Genomic DNA, 14,422 nt, shown 5'->3' with positions numbered 1-14,422 from the left:
TAGGAATAAATCTTGCAGCCTGTAAATGGCTACGTGAGGGTTAGGGGAAGGCAGCGTGGAGTTATTTTTGCCATGCTCCTCAAGAATAGGGGTAGAACGTCAAAACAAACACACCAGCCTCTTAAAGTAGCTTTAAAACAACCCACCGAAGTTTCCCCTCAAAGTTCCAAACCGGTTGCCAAAAATGAAGGTACGTAAAAAGATGCTACGCGCTCTCCGTCTCCTTAAGGTGGCGCTATGAGGGTGACGGAGTTAATTAGTGCCTGCAAAACGCCGCGTGTGAGCTCATCCGAGAAGTCCTGCTCTGTACACTTAGGATTTATGGCAGATCTGAGGCGTGCACGGTGTTTGACATTTCTTTTTAAGTAAGGGGACTTCAAAAAGTCGTGGGCACTCGCCCCCACCCTTACCCCGCCCCAGGCAAAGTACCAGGCAGGCACCAGGGCGCAGGCGGGAGGCGAACGCGCCAACCACGCTTGTCCAGGCGCAGGTGCCGGGGGCGGCGGCGGCCACTCCGCAGCGTCCGCTCCGGAGGAGAGTTCGCGGCTGATCTCTGGATGCCTTGCAGCTGCAAAATGTGTCTCTGGCCAGCAGGAGGAAGGAAGAGGAAGTGAGAGCAGCGGCAAGCGGCGGAGCAGCAGCCTGCGGACCCGGAGTGTAAGTGCGTGTGCTCGGGCAAGCGCTAGCGGGCGAGGATGGGCACGGGATAGTCAGACCACCCACACCGCCGCGGCCCCGAGCAGGGCGACAGAGCCTCCGGGCCCCCTTCAATGGTCGCGGGTCGCCAGAGGTCTGTTCGCTGGGAACCTTCGCTGCCACTGCTGCTGTCCTGCGACCCCGGGCAGGTTCGTAAAGTTTCCTGAGCTGGCGCGGAGCCCCGGCTCGCTGACCTCGGCAGACCTGGGGGTGGGGTGGGGATGGGGGGATGGGGCTGGGGCAAGCAGGAGGCGTCCTGCTCCGGGGGACTCCGGTCGCCTCGGAGACACTTTTGTTTTCTCCCTGGGGGCGCCGCGGCTCGGGCGAGGGTGGCCGCGGCGTTCTGCGGGGTGAAGGCTGCGGGCGCGACGGGGCGCTGGGCATTTGGGGAAGTCTGGGCAGAGGTGGATGGGGGGCTGGAATGGGAATGGGAGCGGAGGGAGGGGCCCCCGGGGATGGAGAGCGGGGCCTGGGGCCCGGGAACCCGTAGAGACGTTTCGTCCAGGGCCGGCTGGAGGGGGCCGCGGGAGGGCTGCGCTGCCGGCGACTGGGATTTGGGGGCCACGGGGAGTGAGAGATTGGGGGCTTGCAGTGACTAGAAGCTGCGCGGGAGAAGGAACTGGCGGTCGGACTCCCGGCATTTCTCGAGCACTGGCAGACGGGAGGGAATCCCCCAGCGAGCGCGTTCCGGGGAGGGGGCGGTGATGGGCTAGAGGAAGGGGGGGCCGAGAGGGACTGGAGGGGGTGGTTCGGGCAGCTGGGAGTCCCGGGTGCCACTGTGAGCAAATACACGCCTCCCGGGACACGCCGAGGTCCCGGTTGGGACCGGCAAAGATGGTGGGGGGCTTCGATAGAAGATACCGGCATCAAAGAGGGGGCGCACCCCGCGCGCCTTCAGAGAAAGGGGGCAGCGAAGCTCTGGGGGCCCTAAAATTGGAGTGGAGAGGGCGGCGGAGATGGCAGGAGTAGCTTTGAGGAAGAGGAAATACAGAACTCAGCCGACCCGGGGGTGCGCGCGTGTTTGGGGTTGGGAAGTCCGTGTTGTGCCGCGGGCGCGCGCGAGGGTGGTGAGGGCGTGTGTGTGTGTGTGTGTGTGTGTGTGTGTGTGTGTGTGTGACTTCAAGGGGCTTTGGAGCCGGGGACTCCCCGCCGAGTGACCCTTTCCCGCCTGGGGGCCCTTTGAAGTTGGAAGCTTCAAGCTGGGGTTGCTGGTGTTCCAAGCTGCATTGACCTAAAGCCGCCGCCGGGCTTGGCCCCCCGTAGTGACCCGGCTCTGGGCCTCTGGACAGCTCCTGAGACTCATGGAGTGTGTTTTGTGATGCCCTGTGCTCAGGGCATGGGCCTGCTAACACCGCTGCCCATAAATGATTGGGACCTAATTCGTTGTAGTTAAGATTTATTTCAGAGAACCTAAGACAAGGGTTTGTGCCTCCGGGGGCAGAGGCCATGGGGTCCCCATTTTAGGGCTGCCAGTGACTTGGGGGTGCGGTAGGGGGACAGTGGAAAATTTTCTGAGTTTTTTTTCTTTTTGTCCATAAAGTAAAAGGAATTAATGACCTGTATGTTTATATAGTATACATACATATAATGTATATACATACATATAATGACCTGTATGTATATAATGACCTGTATGTGTATATCAACTCTTTGAGGGTAACTTTGGTAGCTAGAGGGATTTACCCCCACTTTTAGATGGAAAAGACCTGGCTGGCAGCAGCTGTTATTAAGGACTTCCTCCGGTCATGATTTTTCATACTATCTCACCTCCATACCCACTTCCCAAGGTTGTTTCAAGGATTCCAGTCCCCCAGTTTACAGCACCGGGCATTGTGAGTTAGAAGGCCAGATCTCCTGCTGTCACGGAGCAGACTTTTTCCCTCAGAACTGACCTTCCATATCTGGGCTGTTGACTAGGTACATGTCCTATCTTTCGAGGGCTGTGGTTAAATGTGTATGTGACCTTTCCTACTCAATTTACTACTCAGAAAAGACCGTCTCTAAATTAGACATACTGGTTGTCTTCTTGGGAACTTGTGAGGGAAAGACCTGGAGTGTTGCAGCTCTGTAGGGGGGATGGTGTCCGGAGGGAAGAGAATGGGGAAGAAACTTGGTAGGTGTCAGGGAGGGGCAGGTTGGGAGGCAAGCTCAGAACTGGGTCTGGTGGAACTGAGGGCCTGGGGTAGCCACTGGGCTATAGGTGGGTGGTGCTGTTGATGGCCATATTGTCCCCCCTGCCCCCCACCATGTCTCAGCTCTCTGCCCTTCTTAACTGCATCCACTCTGACTGCCTTACACTCTTTCACCAAGTTCTCTCCCCAGGGCCTTTGCATGTGTTACTCCTTTTGGACAGGAGGTTTTGCCTACCCGTCCAGATGGCTCACTCTTTTACTTCCTTCAGGTCTCTGCCTAGCTGTCAGCTTCCAGGGAGCCTTCCCTGAATACCTCATATAAAATAGCAACTTGCCACCTCCTGCTCCTCTTACGTTACTCATTTTTTCTTCTTAGCACTTATGATCCTCTGGCATTATATATCGGTTTGTTTATTTGCTTATTGTGTGTCTCCCCCATTAGATAGGAGTTCCATGAAGGCAGAGACCTTGTCTTGTTTACAGATCTAGACTCTAGACTGATTCCTAGCATAGTAGGTGCTCAATAAATATGTGCTGACTGGCTGAATAAGAGGTGTGTGTTATAGGAAAGGTTCACCAGGGTAATATACCAGCAAAATATTGTAGCACCAGCGGCAAGTAAGGTGCCCAGGTAACAGACTTTTGCTTTTTCTCCTCTGTCCTCCCCTCTGTGCCCAGCTGCACTTCTTGCAGACCCCTGTCTGCCTTGAGTAGAGCCTTCCCTTAGAATTTCAGCCTAAAGAAAGGAACAGAGAGGTGATTTCTTGGGACAGTGGTAAATAGGTACAGGTTATTAAGAACGCATTGCCACTCTAGATCTGGTGTTTGTTTTGTCACTCCCCATGGAGAAAGCCTTTCTAAAGTACGTTGCTTTCCCCAGAGAAATCGTCCCCTAGGAAGAAGGACTGTGAGTGGGGTGAAGTCAGAGACATCGCTGAATCCCAGTCTGCTCTCCCAGCAGGTGGAAGTGGAGAGAGAGGATGAGAGGCAATAAGGGAAGAAGGAGATGGGGGCAGGAAGAAGCTGGATGGCAGATGCAGGGGAGAAGAGAGAAACACCTAGGAGGAGAAAAATGACAGAGAAAACAGTGAGGGGCTTGTGCAGTGCGCCTAAATCATAAGCACTTATAAAATTACAGTGTTGAGATAGGACACTGCATAAGTGTTTTAAAGTAATTTACCCCCTTTGGGTGTTTGGTGTGAATGGGTGGGGAGACATGGAGGATGGCAGTGCTTTGAAGTCCTTGCTAAGAGGATGTGGCTGGGGGCGGGCCAAGGGGCTCAGCTGGGGGCACACTTGGCTTATGTTATCATCTTTGTTAACACTGAAGGTGTAGAGGTAGGTCATTTCTACAGGACTTTTCCCATCTGGATCTATGATAGTGGGTACCCTTAAGGTTTGCCGCCGAAGCCTGCAACCACTTTTTAACGCCTGAAACCAGCCAAGTGGATGGTTTGGCTAATAAGACATTTATTCTGTTGAATTTGGAAGATGTAGGGAGTTACTAGATCGCCTACATCACAAAGCCTCAAGTGTTCGTTGCTGATCACACAACTCTAGTTCTGCTTCCTTCTATTCAACCAGTCCAATGCTTTTGAAGCTTCGGATTGCAGTCCAGGAGTGGATCATAATATATTAGGTCCAGACCCGCAGTTTAAAACATGAAAGAGAGGAGTACAATGGAAAATAGTGTTTTAGAAAACAAACATCGAATCTTAATGTCAAACATATCGCTTAATGTGGGTCGTGGTAAAAAAAAAATCTGTATTAAAAATTCTGGAGGCCCTAGGAATCAATATGTTTTAACCAATTTGCCAGGGATTCTGATGAAAGTGGTTCACTGGGCCATACTTTAAGAAATACTTAGCGGTCCCTCTCTCTTTACAAAATGCTATTGGTTTTTATCTCCTTCAAGGGATGTTATTTCCAAATGTTGAGGCAGATGCAAGTAAAAGTACAAGCCATTGACTTAACTTTGAAATACTATGGTTTATAGAATGTGCTGGTGTGCTAGGCCCTGATGCTGCCATCTTGGTGAAACTGGAAATCCAAGCAGCGTGACTTTCAGTTGAGTGATACGTAGAGGCAGCAGATTCTTCCATAATAACTCTTTAGCCTTACTTGGGATAAAACGACCAAATATACTCTTTTCTGGCCAACTTTTCATTTAGGGCTTTTGAGGTCTTTAAGCTTTTGAAGTATTCGGAACTTTGCTCAACTTTTCCTTTCATATTTTACACCTAGTACTCCCTACATGCGTGATGGTAATTACTCTCAGAAGTTTGCAAAGACAGTAGGAATCTCATCTGGTGGCGGCCACACTGCTGTGGTACATAATTAGGTTCAGCATTTTAGCTGACCTGGACTTGGGACTGGCCAACCAAAGACGAAAGAGGCTGAAGACTTCAGCACTGTCCCAAACATAAGGATTTTGAAGGCCAACCATTCAGGGGACAGAGTGTGGCCCTTGTGACATTCATGTGGCCCAGGACAGCCTTTGAAGATGCCTAGCACTGCGTTTTCAGGTACAGTGAAGCCAGCTTGCATGATAATGCACACACTGGTTGCCATGTTCAGTTCCCTGGATAATTTAGGTTGTCTGAGTATTAACAATTGGAATTTTTTTTTTTTTTTTTTTTTTTATGATAGCCAGAACTGAAGACTGCAAAACACTATTGATCCACGGTCAATTAATTTGTGACTTAGTACGATGTTTTCTAAACTTTCACAGGATAAGTGTACGTACAGTTTGAGTGGAGTTTTGTCACTGGCCTACGGTGGGGCGAATAGCAAAGTATCTGATGGGACTTTGTGTCAGGGAAGGAATGGCAGCTCATCAAACAGCAACAACCTGGCGTAGTGCTGAGTACAGAAATTAGTCATATGTATAACTGGAAGGAGATGGTGATTCTCAGTCAGTGTTCTAGGCCCCCACAGACCCTGGTTTCCAGAATCTGAGCAAGATTATTTATTGGAACCTCAATTTTAGGAATTGCGGCTACAGTTTTGGCTATTTTAGTTCTAATAGTTAATATCGGGGATAAAACATTCTTCAGTATAAAACATTGGAAAACATACTACCTGCTGGGCTGCAGGACTGTCAGGTGTGGGGTGGGTAGTGCTGGCTGGAGACGGAGCAGTGGTTTGAGGGCTCCATGGTCAGGTAAGCCCTGAGTGCGCTATCTCCGTGGGCATGGAGTCACGGGATCCATGCGACAGTTTCTTCCTTGAGCATACAGCTGACACCCTTCCTCCGGGTGTGGTGGTTTGGAAACGGTGCGGAATAGCCAGTGTCATAGTATCCAATTTCATACTCGTAGATGTGGCTTGGAGGAAGGAAATGTCCCGAGGTATTTGGAGAGTAGATCTGAGCCAATACCAGCTTTTCTGTTTTCCCCCTGCTGTTCCTTTCCCTGGTATCTCGATGCTGTTATTGGTGACTTCCTCCTCTTGCTGATTTTCTTGGACTATCCTGGTCTGATGCCAGGATCCCCATGTCGAGCTATGCTGCCATGCACCCAGGGGGCCTTTCACTCCTGTACCCTGGTGGAAATGCCCTGGGTTCTGATGGATGTGCCCAGGGTTGCCATGGCACCTAGGGATGTGTGTCTGTCACCACTGAGGCCAAGTTTTTCACAGTTGGTGTCTGCCTCTGGATATCTCATCCCAACGTTGACCTTCTGAGCCTTGAGAATCAATGGAATCTTTTCTCAGGGACAGCATGCCCATCACCCAAACTCATGATATTGAAGCATAAAAGCTAGAATGCAATTCATTAAATAAAAATGAGAATGATGTTTGCCAAGGGGAATAGACACTTATCTAGCCAACACTTTTTTCTCTGTGGGTGAGTCATGGTGAAAGCAAAAGTGTGAAACCCACTGGTGCGGGGGACTAACTGGGGAAAGGGAATGCACTTCACAGAGTATTTTCCAGGTAGCATAACTTTGCTGCTTCTGCTGCCCTGTACATTAATCCCAAGGCAGGGAGCAAGACTGGGGTCTTTAACCAGGGTGATTTCTCCCTTGGGCGATGCTGAAGGTACTGATTCTGTTCTTTTTCTACTTGCAGGCTATTGCCCATTTTATCTTGACTCTTTACTTCAGGCAGTCTTAACCTCAGTGTTATTGCCATTTGGGGCTGGATAATGCATTGTAGAGTGTTTATTAGCTTCTCTGGCCTCTATCCACTGGATGCCAGGAGCAACACCCAGTTGTGATCGCCCCAAATGTCTCCAAACATTACCAATTGTCCTGGAGGAAGGGTGGGGCCACCCCTCTTCCCTTAGGTGAGAACTACTGCTTTGTTTCCTTGCATAATTCTGTGCTATCAATAGGCTAGACTTTTGGCAGCAGTTATAAACACCCCCGATTTTTTTATTTACTGGTTATTCCTTAGCTGCTAATGTGGTATAGTCACAGCTGGGTGGTCTCACACTTTATGTTCATTTATTTCGTCTCGCTCTCTAAATTTCCTGTCTAGCTTCCTTCTCTCAGCTATTGCAGTTATCTTCCCAACCCCAACTGGTTTCAAGTTTGAATTTCATGTGTGTTTCTTTCTGGTAAGGAAAAGACGAGAACTAGTGATTTTATGTCTTGGTTTCCTTACAAGGTCTTGAATTCTGGCCACTGGTTACTGCAGTGGCTGTAACCTGTGCACAATGGGAAGAAGACACGTGAAATGAGGGAGGTAGGTAACCAACGTCAGTTTGGCTCATTCAGAGGCCTCTGTCACAAGATTAAGGAAATGTCTGCGTGGGAAGGAGTGAACTGGGTGAAATGCCTCCTCCTCTGCTTGCAAAATGTACCTTAGCTAGTAGGATAGTAATAGATACTGATAATCCCATTTAGTGTGACCGGGGCATTGTGGCAGGTCGGGGGAGAAGCTTAAAGGTACTGCTTTATGTGACGCCCTTCCCCACTCTGTCTGTTTAGATTTCTATCCTAACGTTGCCACATGTATTTTCTTATGTAATTATCCATCAACCTTTTCTTTACCTCCGTGTTTGGTTGCTGTAGCAGAGCACAGGAGCATTAGTGGCTTAAGCAGTGTGGGAATATTGCTGACTTGTATACTCGCTCTGTCTCCTCCATGCAGCAGGCTTCTTTAAAGTCACAACCCTATAGCAGCCCTCCACCCTTCCTTCCGCCCTTTGTGACTTTTTTTTTTTTTTTTTTTTTTTTTTGAAATTGCACTTAGAGAGCCAACTTTTGTGCTGTGGGGTTCTGTGGCTGAGCAGCACTGGATGAGCTATATTTTCCAGGCTGCTACACACAATTACCCTTAATTTCAAAGCGTAATACATTTCAAAATAATTTTTCTTTTCTTTCTGTTTTCGGGCTCTTTAACCCAAATACAGAGCCACAGCTGGCTTAGCCCTTGGCCCTCAGAAGGCATGTGGCTTGGGAGGCAGAGCTAGTGAAGGGCCTTTGGTTAGACGGTGTAATTTTGGCTGCGTGAAGAGTGAATTCCAATAACACTCAGTAAGGCTGGTTTTTACTTGACTCCTGGCCTCCCTCACCCCTGCTCCGCCCCGCCATTTTTATCATGGATCCTGTGCCCTCATTATTCCAATTATGGGCCACTCTGTGGGAAGTGACTGAGAGCTCAAGCATTTAGGTTTGAGGAAATGCGACTGATTCTTCCATACACTAGTAAGTGTGTGTGGTGTATGTGTGTGTGTTAGAGAGTCACACACACACATCCATGCAGCTCTTCTAATAATGGAAAGCCTGTAGAAGCAAAGAAACTATTATATCAGCTGTTCAATCCAATTTTCTCTAGTGCTTGTCACTTTTATAGCAAGACAGCACAAATCCTATTAAATCAAAACTTTTTTCTTCTTTTTTTTTTTAAACCAAGGAAGGAATGTGTTTCCAGCATCTTTAGACTTACTCTACTGACAGGAAGTGAGTTCAACTCATTAGAACTATTTTCTCAATTACTGTCCAATCTTCAATTGAAAGTTTTGAAAACATTTGTCTGGATATTTATAGGGAGAAGCACAATAGTGCTTTATTTATTCATTGTAGTATATTTTTAAAAAGAAATGTGTGGCTTACATTTAAAAGGCATATACGCATTTTCAAATTGAAATAATCCTGAGCCTGTGGCATCCATTATATTTTATCCATTCATTCACTCATTCATTCAATAGCCATTTTGATCGCATTTTATGTTGTGTAGTCAAGCCACTTGCTGGACATAATAAGTCCCTCTTCATATAAACAGTTTGAGGATGGGGGCACTATGGGAGATGGACTCCATTAATAGTCAAAATGGAGTGTGATAAATGTATGTATAGAGCATTTTGCAGATCACAGAAGAAGGAGTTCACAAAGAAGTGACTTTGAGAAAGATCCCAAAGCATTAACTATTAATAGTGAGTCTGAAAGAAAGAACAGGGTGTCTCCAGGGAACAGAGCAATCAGGGCGGTGGGGAGACAGTCTGGAAGAGGCCTTGTGTCAACTCTGCCCGGAGATGAGCATTTGGGTTGAGCAGAAAGGAAAGCCAAAGGATTTTAGGCAAGGAAAAGACAGACCTGGACTTCAAAGAGAAATATAACTCCCCAGGGAACATGGAAGCTGGATGGTACAGCAGAAATTAGATGGTATACCAAGGAAAGATGGAAGCTGTAAATCGCTCCCTTCTAGGCCTACTTGAATAAACACACAATCTTGGTCAAATGAGTAAATAAATAAAGCAATATGCATGCTATGTCAATGGACTTGGAAGACTGATTGCTCCGCCTGCACCTTCCAGTCTGAGTAGGGGGCCAACCTCCTCCTTTAAGGAGACAACCTCTGGAGACCCTTCCCCTCCAGCTGGATGCAAGACAGAGGGAAAGGATGTTGACACTGATGAAAAAAATAGAAGACTTGGGGACTTACTGGATTTGGGAAAAGGGAAGAATAGGAGTCTGAGGTTTAAAACAAAATAAATACATACTTGTTGGTTGAGGGTTCCAATATCTTTTCGACTCTGTGAGGTGGATGACGTGGTGTAAGCTAATTATCTTTCTCAGCTTCAGTTTTCACCTCTTTCAAAAGGAGGTAATGTACGTCTCTATCTGTTAGAGTTGCTAAGGTAATCAGATGCAATAATGATGGCAGAGTACCCTGAAAGTATTGGGTTGGATTTACTATTACTATTGATGTTATTATTACTAATTCAATAGTTTCTATTCAGGTTTTATATTCAAATAGCTCGCTTAAATCATTTAAAGACACACATTGATTATTTCATCTTCTTTAGAAAACCTAGGTAATTCCTTCTCAAATCTTGAGTAGACTGTTAATGTGATTTATGTATCTTTTCTTCAAGAATACAGGAGAAGTAAACTGCTGAAATAAAGGCCAGGGAAAATTATCATCGATTGGGATTAAAAGAACCGACATAATGAATCAAGTTAGCCACTTGGGGTCCTCAAACAAAACTCCTGTAAATAGAGTTCTAGCCCCCATCGATTTAGAACGAACCTGAAATTTTTCTGTTTTATTAGTATTTTATTTTGGGTAGAGAGACTCGAGGCGGCTAATCAGGGCTCTTTCCCTTCCCTTGACTCCAGCTTTCTGGGGGCGGTTTGTGTTAATACTTCCCCAGTGTGAACAGGAGCCCAGTGAGACACCCCCAGTTTGTGGAGTGATGGTAGAGGAGCATTTGGCAGGAATGTAGTTCAGTTGAACTGGGTTTCACAGGATTATGTTGCCTGTTAAGGAAGCTCATGTTTCCAATAACACTTTGTAAACGGCCCTTTTTGAATCATGTGGAAGCTGCCAGTAAGTTAGGGGACTATTGAAATGCTCATTGGCAGGTGGGTGGTAGTAAAGTGTCAATTTTTCTCCTTTAATCTGAGCCCATAAACCAGGTTAGAAAATAGTGTGGAGATAAAAATTGAAAAGTGAAAATAGGATGACTATTTTTGAGTGTACAGACCCAGTATTATAACTCTGTGGTCCCAGCATAATTAATTGTACCAACAGCTTTCACTTTCAGAGGTGTCCCAGGCTGGACACTTCATTTTATGGCCACTTAAGTAGAAGGCTATTGCAGTTTGTTTGGGTGCCTTTTCTTTTTATTTTTTTAAAGATTTTTATTGGGGAAGGAGAACAGTGTGTTTTTCCCAGGACCCATCAATTCCAAGTCCAGTTGTTGTTCTTCAATTTTAGTTGTGGAGGGAGCAGCTCAGCTTCAAGTCCAGTAACCCTTTTCAATCTTTAGTTGCAGGGGGCACAGCCCACCATCCCATGCAGGCATTGAACCGGCAACCTGGTTGTTGAGAGCTCCCGCTCTAACCATCTGAGCCATCCGGCTGCCCCTCCAGAAGCTTAGCAGCAGCTCATTATCTTCAATCTAGTTGCAGGGGCATGCGGCTCACTGGCCCATGTGGGAATCGAACCGGCAGCTCTGTTGTTCAGAGCTCGTGTTCTAACCAACTGAGCCATCCTGCCGCCCCCGGATGTCTTTTCTACATTATATGCCTTCAGGAAGGCAACAACTAGCTGACAGGCTTACCAGCTCATTAAGCTTAGCTCATGGGCCTGTCACTGGGGAATGGCTTTTATGGAGTGGGTCGGAGGAAAAAAAAGCCTCACTATAGACACTAAACTGCCATGAAGTCAGGGTATGTGACAGAAATGTGCCAATGGAAACTACTTCTCTGAACCTGTGCTTTGAAAGTAGTATAGTTCCTCCGCAATCTATTACAAGAGTCGTGAAAAGTCACTTATCTAATAACTATATGCAAATCTTGTTTGGTACCTGACAAATTACACACTATCTTCAGTCCAAAATAAAATTTCCCATCACTTTCTCTTCTCCCAAGTAGGGTGGTAAATACGGATTGTTCAGCTGCTAGATTGTCAGCTGTGTTGCAGTGCCTCTTTGCTGTATGTCAGGATTGGTTGTAACTTTAAATAGGATTTAGTGTTAAATGTTTAAAGACCCAAACAAAGATTTATAGGGTGAAATACAGACTTACAGTAAATCACGGGAGAATCACATCCGTACCAAAGTATACGTCAGTTTAACAGTGATTCAAACCTTGTACCCATTCCACAGACGAGGACGTTTACATGTCAGAGAGGCTGGCTGCCCCACATCATGTGGGTCCCAACTGAACACTCCCTTCTGCCACACACCAGATGCTCCCCTCTCCTGCTGCCGGTTTCCACTGGTTTGTCCAGTTCTTTTTTGCCTCAGTTGAACCCGTTATTTTGGAACGTTGTGTTGAGTGGTCACGCTACTTGGGAAAGGATAGGGGACAATTTGCTGGGAGAGCTTTGCATCAGGAGCATGTAAAAGAATACAGTCAGGGTAGCAAACCATCCGTTACCTGAGCCTGGGCCAACTGCCAGCAAAGTGTTCGAGGGGAAATGGCAGTGATGGTGCATTCATTTATATCCCCGTGAGACATCGTTCCACTGTCGTAGAAATTGTGTTGTAATTATTGCTGACTTGTTCAGGGCTATTGGAAATCTTTTCAAATATGCTACTAACAGTCCTAGCATGTGAAAGTGCCCCATAAAACAGGCTGAGAATTGACACCTTGATCCGAGAGTGGAAAGGCACACGAAGGTATACAAAAATATAAGAATCCTTGTGGAAACCTCTAGGCAGTTTTTATTTCAACATATATCTTTCAGGCTACAGGGTAATTTTTCATAACCAGATCAATGCAAGGCCCAGATAAATGGCTTTATAGCAGTTTTAATGTTGAATTCCACTCTTTTTTCAAAAATCCAGGAATTGCATTATGAAGAGTTGGACTCATCCATTTGAAGCATTTTGTGCAAAAGACAGTTTCCTGTGTCAGGTTCAGGGGAAGGAAAACTACCATAAAACTTTGATCTTCAGGGTACTGGAGAGACATTGGAACCTTTGACTTTTAGGAGAGGGACCAGAGTATATTTTAAATTCTTGATGGCTACTGCGGGTCTGAATTTGCCTCCGTGTTTGCTTTTGAAATACTCTTTAACTCATTTGTTCATGCACAAATATTTATTGAGCACCTGCTATGTACCATGGGGTGTGCTAGGTGATACATAAACAATGGTGAGTCTCTTTCCTCGGAAATGAAATAGAACCATTGCTGATTTCATGGGCTGCTTAGACACTGGCGAAGGAAATGTACATTGATCAAAGAATCACACAAATAAATGTGACATTTAAACTGTGCCAAGGGCTGTGGGGGAAAGGTACTGATGCTGGAAGGGCTGATGGCAGGGGGATTAATGTATTCAGGGAGGTTTGGGAAGAGGGCGAATGGGTTTTACCAGGGAAAGAGGAGTCCCTGTGGGGACGAGCTTATGTGAAAGTCACGTGAAGGGCACACTTGGATGCTGATGGAACCGAAGACCAGAGAGCCGGGGGCTGGGAGCACTGCAGGCCTGAGTTAGAGTGGGGAGGACGGCACATGGGGCCATGGGTCTGGCCCTTTAGGAAAAGTACAGTGAGAAGCCACTGAAGTGTTTTGCCCAAGGGAGTGATGTGATCAGATTTATGCTTTGGAACGATCTTCCTGGCTTCAGTGTGTACATTTTACGTCATCTAAAATTGGTCATAATGTGCCTGCACCATCGCTACTTTTAGAATCTAACAATTTCTAAGAGGATCAATTTAGCCACTAGTGTCTCCTTCAGATTTTAAACAGCAATTTAACCCCGTGATTTAGCATGGGTACTGCATCCACTTAAGAATGACAGAGTACCTCGTGCTGTGGCACTCAGACTTCAAAATGTTTTGGAATCACTGGGGACCCAGAAACTTCCTTTTAACAAGTCTCTCAGGTGATTCTGACGCAAGTGGTCCCGACTCTGCTTTGAGAAGTATCGTCCTAGAAAGTGCGAAGGAGCGAAAAAAGAATTACAAACCTCAAGATGAAATGTTATTAGGGGACCTTTTTATTGCCAGGGTTTCAACTTGGACCCGCTCTCCCAATACTGGAGGGCTTTTCTTCCAGCGCTTAAAACAGATTCTAAATCCTTTGTGTTTCTTCTATTTCCTAATCTTTTCACACGCAGCTGTTTTCTCCCATCGGTGGCTTTTACTCCCTCTGCGTCTCTGATATTTTCATTTTCATTTTGTTGCTAAACATCTCTTGAGGATCTTTTCTTACGAGTCCTGGATGAGGTTTTGAGGCAGGGAGGTGGTGGGGAAGGCTGCCCCCTGAGGAGGGGATGGAAGCCCTTCCATTTGCTACTCGGCCCTCTGGGGAGGAGACTGAGGCAGGGGAGAGCCCAGTCCGTAGTTACTGCAATAGGGCAGGCATCCCCTTTAGCTCCCCCTTTCTCTGGTGCCCTCTGAAAATTCTGCTGGGAAACTGATTGTGAGGGAAAGGGTGATGGGTTCACAGCTCTTCCTCCGTGACTATTAGAGCCCAGAATTCCTGCTCAGGTGAAATCAGGTTGAAATGCATTTTAAAGGTAAAGTTCGAGCAGAAAAGAAGTCACAGAAAAGGCATCAGCCACTTTGGTGGGTGAGAAGAGAGAGTGAGGTGCCCTGGACCCACATCTCTCACTGGCTGTTAGTCACCTCCTCTGGGAAGCTCCCTTGATTGCCTGGCATCTCCTTCCCGTTCACATTGAGCCTCTCT

The 14,422-nt window shown here is 46.8% G+C and overlaps 1 protein-coding gene across 4 annotated transcripts in view; it reads left to right on the top strand.

Moving 5' to 3' along the window:
- The first annotated feature begins 281 nt into the window (after window positions 1–281).
- The window catches only part of ELMO1 (engulfment and cell motility 1), a 476,666-nt gene continuing 462,525 nt past the window's right edge, over window positions 282–14,422 (top strand). Inside the window, exon 1 of one of the 4 annotated variants that reach the window (XM_074341005.1) lies at window positions 282–657. The gene's annotated coding sequence lies outside the window, so the exon portion shown is untranslated. Of the gene's footprint in view, window positions 846–14,422 lie in introns of all 4 variants that reach the window. The other 3 variants (XM_019726329.2, XM_019726327.2, XM_019726326.2) reach the window with 3 other exon arrangements.

This window comes from Rhinolophus sinicus, linkage group LG09 (genome assembly GCF_036562045.2).
Source record: "Rhinolophus sinicus isolate RSC01 linkage group LG09, ASM3656204v1, whole genome shotgun sequence".
Lineage (NCBI taxonomy): Eukaryota > Metazoa > Chordata > Mammalia > Chiroptera > Rhinolophidae > Rhinolophus > Rhinolophus sinicus.
This window is presented reverse-complemented; position numbering and strand designations above follow the sequence as displayed.